The sequence below is a fragment of the Callithrix jacchus genome, chromosome 19 (assembly GCF_049354715.1).
Source record: "Callithrix jacchus isolate 240 chromosome 19, calJac240_pri, whole genome shotgun sequence".
NCBI classification, from domain to species: domain Eukaryota; kingdom Metazoa; phylum Chordata; class Mammalia; order Primates; family Cebidae; genus Callithrix; species Callithrix jacchus.
The window spans coordinates 7255355-7262580 of NC_133520.1; the positions used below are offsets into that span (position 1 = coordinate 7255355).

At 42.3% G+C, this 7226-nt stretch overlaps 1 pseudogene; it reads left to right on the forward strand.

The window, feature by feature from the left end:
* Positions 1–1041: 1041 nt before the first annotated feature.
* On the forward strand, positions 1042–6155 carry LOC144580312 (putative uncharacterized protein C1orf140; annotated as a pseudogene).
* Positions 6156–7226: the final 1071 nt, after the last annotated feature.

The following is a 7226-nucleotide window of genomic DNA, read 5'->3' on the forward strand; positions in this document are numbered from 1 at the left end:
AAGAGCAGAGTTGCAAACTGCGATTAGAGCACAACTACAGACCAGTGTCACCCCCGACCTGTTTCTAGGGCTAGAAACAGAGATCATGGAAGCATGATCTCTTCAGGCCCATTTATATACAGAGTACAGACACACTAACACTGAGATGCCAAAAGCTGTGTGGTTAAGGAAGAGTGAGTACTAAATATTAGGAAGACACATGCAATGCAGAGATCAAGTGGCATGGGTTGGGTTCAGAGGTGCCGGCTTCCAAATGAGCACCTGTGCTCGTCATGCCTGGCTGAAGCCAGCCGTCAATTTCAAGAGGCCTAGATTCACCACTAACTTGGATAATGAGTTAACGTGATGATCTTGCTGCTGATGAAAATAATACATGGGCAGTTTTGAACCATTTCATCTAAATTTGCCACTATTAAATTCACATGTGCAGCAAAGCAGTTGGAGCCCCATATCAGTTACAACATACGGATTCTGGAAAGTGAGAGCATGGCAAAAGGTAGGGGGGTGTCAGTTGTAAATGTGCTTTGCGAGCAGCCCCAAGTCATCAAGATGGATTATTTCCCCACTGGGAATGTGTACATGAATGCATGCACAGACACACACACATACATGCACACAAACACATACACCTTATAACATACAAATTCTCTTTTGCTTTCCTCATGCTTCAAAACATAAAACATTCAATAAAATAAAAAAGGAAGAATGAATGAATTTACATATTTGACCTCTCTTTTCAGAAAGAATGTTATCAAAGCAATATTTTTTTTCCCTATTCCCTACTTGGTTTAAAATTTCCAAGCAGTGTTATAGGAAGAAAAAACTCTAAACACAAAGTGAGAGATCTCATTTTGCTAATGGTTACATACCAAATACTCTAAAACTTGATGCTTAAATACTGTCCATTGTTTCAGTTTAGACTTTTACTAATGTTTTCTCCTGATTTTCTCCACCAGAAAATTGTTCTTAGTGATTGACAATATTTTCATGAAATCTGAAAGTATATGCTTCTCCCACAGTAAGAAAGAGGGCTAAATTCAATATTTGACAATAAGACTATCCCTATGCAAAAGATCAGATGGCTTCCATGTTACCAGGCCCCTGACCACGAGTTGTCAGAAAATAATTTTGTTGAGGAGAATTCTGATGACATGGGTAGAATCATGTTTATGTCACTGAAATTAAGACCAAAAAAGACTCTGAATTTGGTTATTGTTATGATTCTCTGTCTTAGGTTCTTGGCTTCAGACAAAAAGAAAAAAGAAAAGACATTATCATATGGGCTGGAATACCTTCTAAATTTAATACTTTCATGTAACTGTAAAATATCACTATTATTAACAATAAGAAACATTATTTTGAATACTTAAAACTTTCCAAATATCATGCTTTCATTTTAATATACATTATCTCTTGGAATCTTCACACTAACTCAATAAAGTAGATACAATTAGCAGCATGTTACAGATGAGAAAAAATTAGGCTCAGTTAAGATACTTTCCTGTGGCCACAAGTCTCTAGCAAATAGCAAGAGAAAAAAGTTAATGCACAAATTTTGAACTGCAAAACCTATGTTCCAATAATGCCACCAATAAATGTGTTCAATAATGACTTACAGTCAATTGTATATAACATATAAACAACAGTCAAAGCATAGAAGTGAGAGGAGGACAGAGCTGCAGTTGTGTCAAGGGCCCCACGATCCATTTAGTTCCATGAGTCCATGACGGCAGCCAGCTGTGAGCTGCACAGGAAGGAGTTTCACTTCCAGTGTCTGAGTGTAAAACCTTGGGAAGGACACTAGCCAGAGGAGCAAAAGGCAGCAACAGTTTGGAAACATGCACCTTATTTTGAGTTACCCTTTTCTTCTGGTGGGACTTCTCGAGTCTTGGAGTTACTGGAGTTACTTCCCCTAAGTACTCATGACGGGACCACACTCTGATGATGCTTGTTCCAGATGCCAGACCTGCAACAATCTGCTCCCATGTATTGACCCCGGCAAGCTTGGTACTCAAGGCATAAAAGTTTTAACTTCACTAACTAAGCCAGCATTTCTCCTAGGAGCCTGGATGAATGCTTTGATATTGAATGAAACTATCTGCAATTCATAATTGTGCAAAGGCAAAAGAGTGATGGATGAAGATGGAAACTAAAAGCAAATATTTAAATATCTCAAACTTGTATTTGTAACAAAGATGCTATCAGCATATGGCTTGTGTGTTTCTGTTTTGGGGGAAGGCAGGCAGGAAAACAGTGCCTTTTCTTAGCAGGGCAGGATTTGGAGAGTACTGTCATTGTACTGCACCCTGTGGCTACTAGCATTCACTGGAGAAATACTGAGGCTTGGGCACAGAGAGAGGCTGAAGAATGAAATGGTTACAACCAGTCTGTGCCAACCCCCACCCCCCTAGCTTGTTGATGGAAAAATCAGCCAAATGACTCTCTGTTGACCTAGTCTTTGAGAGGAAGGTATTAGGTGGCAGTTATTCCTAAAAAGAGGTCACTATTAAAGATGACGAAAAGCAGCTGGTAGAGTCATTAACCACTGTGGTTTCAAAGCTTTGGTATTAATATAAAACCTAGTGCTTGTTTCAAACATAACCCAGAATCCTAGAGAAGTCTAAGAGACTAAACAGTCGCTGCAGATGTAAGAAAGTTCTATTTGAGAAGATACATAACCACAAATAAGAAGGATAGTTTTTACCTTTTAAAACTGTCAGCTGAAAAGCTTACAAAAAACCTCAGAGCAGTTGATGGCAGGTGTGTCTGATTGTTTCCCTGAAACAAGGAAAGAAACTGAAGCCTAAACTCTACAAAAACTGTCCCCGAAACACTTGGTGACAGGAGATGTTTCTGGAAATGGCTACTGCATGACACATAGGGCCTGGGGCATCTTGGAGAGAGAATCTTGATTTTTTTTTTAAATGAAGGTAAATTAAAAATAAAACACATTCACTGAGCATGGTGGCTCCTGTAATCCCAACACTTTGGTAGGCCAACCGGGTGGATCACGAGGTTAGGAGTTCGAGACCAACCTGGCCAACATACTGAAACTCCATCTTTATGAAAAATACAAAAAGCAGCCAGGTGTGGCGGCATGTGCTGTAGTCCCAGCTACTCAGGAGGCTGAGGCAGGAGAATTCCTTGAACCCAGGGGTAAGAGGTTGCAGTGAGCCAAGATTGCACCATCGTACTCCAGCCTGGATGACAGAGTGAGACTCTCTCAAAAATACATGAATAAAAAAAATAAACATATTATTTTTGTAGAACATGAAGTAACTTTTGAATTCAGTTTATATGTTGAATAGTCCCCAGGGGCAGTGCCACTGAAGGGGCTGGCCGAGGGTGGCCTGTCATTCTGACATGGTCCCCAACTTGCCAGCATTAACCATGTCAGGAGCCAGGTTTTCACTTGCCCTTGGATCCTGACATCAGTGGGAAAAAATGCAGTGTCATAGGAAAAAAAAAAAACTCAAGATTAGCCAACAAGAAGAAAAGTAACTGGTGAGTTGTGGATTTAGAAAGGTTTTGGATTCATCTGTTTGTGAGGAGGAAAAGAGGCCAAGAAAAGGCAGCAATTTGTCCACGTGCTTAATTAGTGAGCAGCAGGGGCAGAGGCCTGGGCTGAGCTCCTTGGACTCCCTGATCTCAGCCCAAAACAGTTTCCAGTTTTCATCTGCCAGTTGCTTTGGAGCTTTTCCTAAGGAAGACAGTTCAGAAAATGACCCAGAATTCATCCTCCTTGGGTGATAAAAACATTATTCCTTATACATCCCCTAGGTCTCAGCCTATGAACAAACAATGGTTTGTTTCTCTGTCCACCCTGTTCCAAACAACCAAATTGGATTTTGCCAACAAGTGGAGCTGTTCCCTGTGCCTGCCCTGAGAGCTGATGTCTTCCCAGAGATCCCTCACAGTCCTCTGTAGACAGAGAGAATGCAGAAAGCAAGTCTCCTGGGGCCACTTGTAGACTCATGGTTTATAACTTCTTGGGTTTTTTAAATTGTTGTTTTTTAAAGTCCTAACCCTAAGGCCACTGGCTAACTGATTTGTCTTCCCTGGGCAGTGCTTGCCAGAGAACAGTCACTATGGCCAGAAAGGGGAGGGGCTGTGTCTAAATTGGAATGTTGGAGGTTTTTAACATTTTATCTCTGTCACTCCCTACTGTGATCTCCATCTAACCGCTAAAATGTGGTAGCTTTGATCCACTGATACCATCTTTCTCTATGTCCCCATACCCTTTTAGGAAGGAGCCTTCAGTTCCCGAGACGGAGCTGCAGTACAACCTCAATCCCCACTATAGTGAAATTTTCAGTCTTTTTCTCTCTGTTCCATGCAAGCACCCTGAATCTGAGATCTGGTTCAAAGGGTTTCTTCATTCAATCACTACTGGCTGATTAGGCAATGGCAATTTCAGCAATAATCTGCAGAGCCCTCCCTAAGTGCGCTGTCTCGCTCTCTCGCTCTCTCTCTCTCTCTCTCTTTCACAAACACACACACACACACCAGTTTTTGACCACCAAAAATCTCTTTGTTGTACAAAACAGTGACTCATGATTGTGACAGTTTCTGCATCACTAAATGGGAACAACTGTGAGACATCCTCATCTTCCCAGAGCATGCGCTGCTTCAAATAGAGAAGCAAGAAAGAAAATGTTTGCATCTGGCAGTTCTCGCCATTCAGTCACCTGCTTTCCCACCTGGGTTCAGGAGCTGGCTTAATTCCTGCTCTCACCATGCAGGTGACGTGACTCCACTCTCTCCAAGAGACTCCCTTGATGGGGCACATGATTTTGCAGCCATCATCCCTTGCTCTTTCTCCTATTTTCTGGATGGGAATGAAGCATTGCTAGCCTGTGGCTTAAAGCCGGAGTCCCCCTCCCACCAGGGATAACAAAGAGCAGCCTATAAAATCGAACTGCAGACATAGACCTGTATCCATCTGTGGCCTATTAGGAGCTGGTCCCCACAGCAGGAGGTGAGTGGAAGGCAAGGAAGCATGACTGCCTGAGCTTCGCCTCCTAACAGATCTGCTGCAGCATTAGATTCTCACAGGAACGCGAACCCTATTGTGAACCACGCATGCCAGGGGTCTCGGTCGTGTGCTTCTTATGAGACTCTAAGGCCTGATAACATGAGGTGGAACAGTTTCATCCTGAAGTCATCCCCCACCCAACCTCATCCATGGGAAAAATTGTCTTCAATAAAATCGATCCCTGGTGCCAAAAATGTTGGGGACCACTGGCTGAAAGGATTTAGACTAGAGGTTGCCAATCTGAGCATGTGTTTGGTTTCCCGTGGGGTGACTGCCCAACGACCTACCCAGATGCCCTTGAAATCATAGTTGCCAAGGCCCAGGGGTGATGACAGAATGTTCCAAGTCTCCATCTGTCCCCTTTAGTCCATTCAAGAGGTCTTTTCCCTAATGAGAAGAAAATGCTTTTTTAAAACAGAAATAGTTGCTATAAACCTGTAGCACACCAGCCTTGGGAAGTATTAGCGAAAACCTCCCCCACTGCAGGAGAGCTGGTTCTCAGATCTCAGCTGTTTATCCAAATACTTGACATCAACTTCCTCTTGGAATGTACCCTATCTCAAAGAGGAAGAAAAAATACCCCAAATGGTTTGTTGCTTATAAGTTGGCAGGAAAAGGCCTGGACATGATAAGCTTGCACTTCTATTTTAAGGCTTTATTTTTCCAAATAAATCCATACATACAAGGGGTTTGGAACTGAAGTGGTCACTGAAAAGTTACACTTCATTGCCTGTTTGGCTGAAGCCAAGGCTAACGTTCTCTGGAATGGATTTTGGTAAGGCAGATTTCAGGTTACAGTAAAAACACCAAACCACAACAAAAACCTTTTCTCCCTATGTCTGGCCTTCCCCTGAAGCTGCAGAGGAGCCTGCACAAGCAAGATCAGAGGATGTACCAGATCACCTTCTCTTTGTGGATACTGCAGGTCTACATGACATGGGGTGTTTTTGTGAGGTATGGTCCCTTAGGACAAGTGAAGGGCTGATGAGAAAGGAAACTGTGAAACGTATCACAAAGCCATCCATGGGGCAGCTTATGAACACTGATATTTTCCCTGCCTATGAACACTGATTTTTTCCCTCCCTATGAACAAATGTTATATATGAACCCTGATATTTTCCCTCCCTATGAACAAATATGTTCATATATGTCATTTGTTCATAGGGAGGGAAAAAATCAGTGTTCATATATGTCATTTGTTCATAGGGAGGGAAAAAATCAGTGTTCATATATCCCTTTTAGTTCTGCCTTCCCTATTCCACTCCCACACCACCCCAAGAACATTTTACAAAGTTAGTTCGGGACGACTGACTTTGTCTTATTCTAAACTGTGTGCCCAGTAACAGAAGTGAGAAAGGCATTCCAGTCTTCATCCAGTCACCTGAGTTATGACTGTAGTGAAGCTTCTTTTTGTTTCTCAATCTTTGATTACGTGATCATTTGCAAAAATAAACTCCTGAAATGAAATCACAGTTAGGTATACATTTTGGAGTAGTATTAGAATTAAGACTTGCCATCAAAGAGGTTGCCATCTAGAAAGTTTTCCTGTGTCCCAGGGGCTTTATGTGCATTTGCCCATTTTATATTCACTGCAACCTGCAACTTTATTTTCATTTTATTTTACAGGAAAAAAAGGCTCAGAGTGAATGATTATTTCCCCAAGGTTACTCAGCTAGTGATACAGGAGTTAAGAAGAAATATTCTAGGCAGTTAGTGAGGGTACATATGGGAGTCCTCAGTAAGGTTTTCCTTTTCATGAAAAGCAGTCCCCAAATCATTTTCTTTTCTAACAAAGAGCAGCCTATAAAATCGAGCTGCAGACATAGACAAGCAAGCTAAAAGCTTGCACCAGTGAATTCTGGCCATTGTGCCAATAGGAAAAGGCTACCTGGAACTAGGTATGTTCAAAATGGCAGCTTCATCTTTCCTTCTCTTTTGCCACCCAGATGTACAGTAAGGAGCGGTCAACATGGCACTGGCCAAGTGGAAAGCCATTTGCATAATAAGATTAGGGTGGGGTGGCCAGCCTTCCCTAGGTGCTATGTAAACGTCACACCTGGTGTAACCAAGGTATAATTGATCCACCCAAACAATCTGTGGGCTGTACATAAATCAGACACCATTCCTCCAGCCTGCCTATAAAATCAGGTGCACTCTGCATGAGCCAGAAGTCCCATTTGGGCACCCCTGT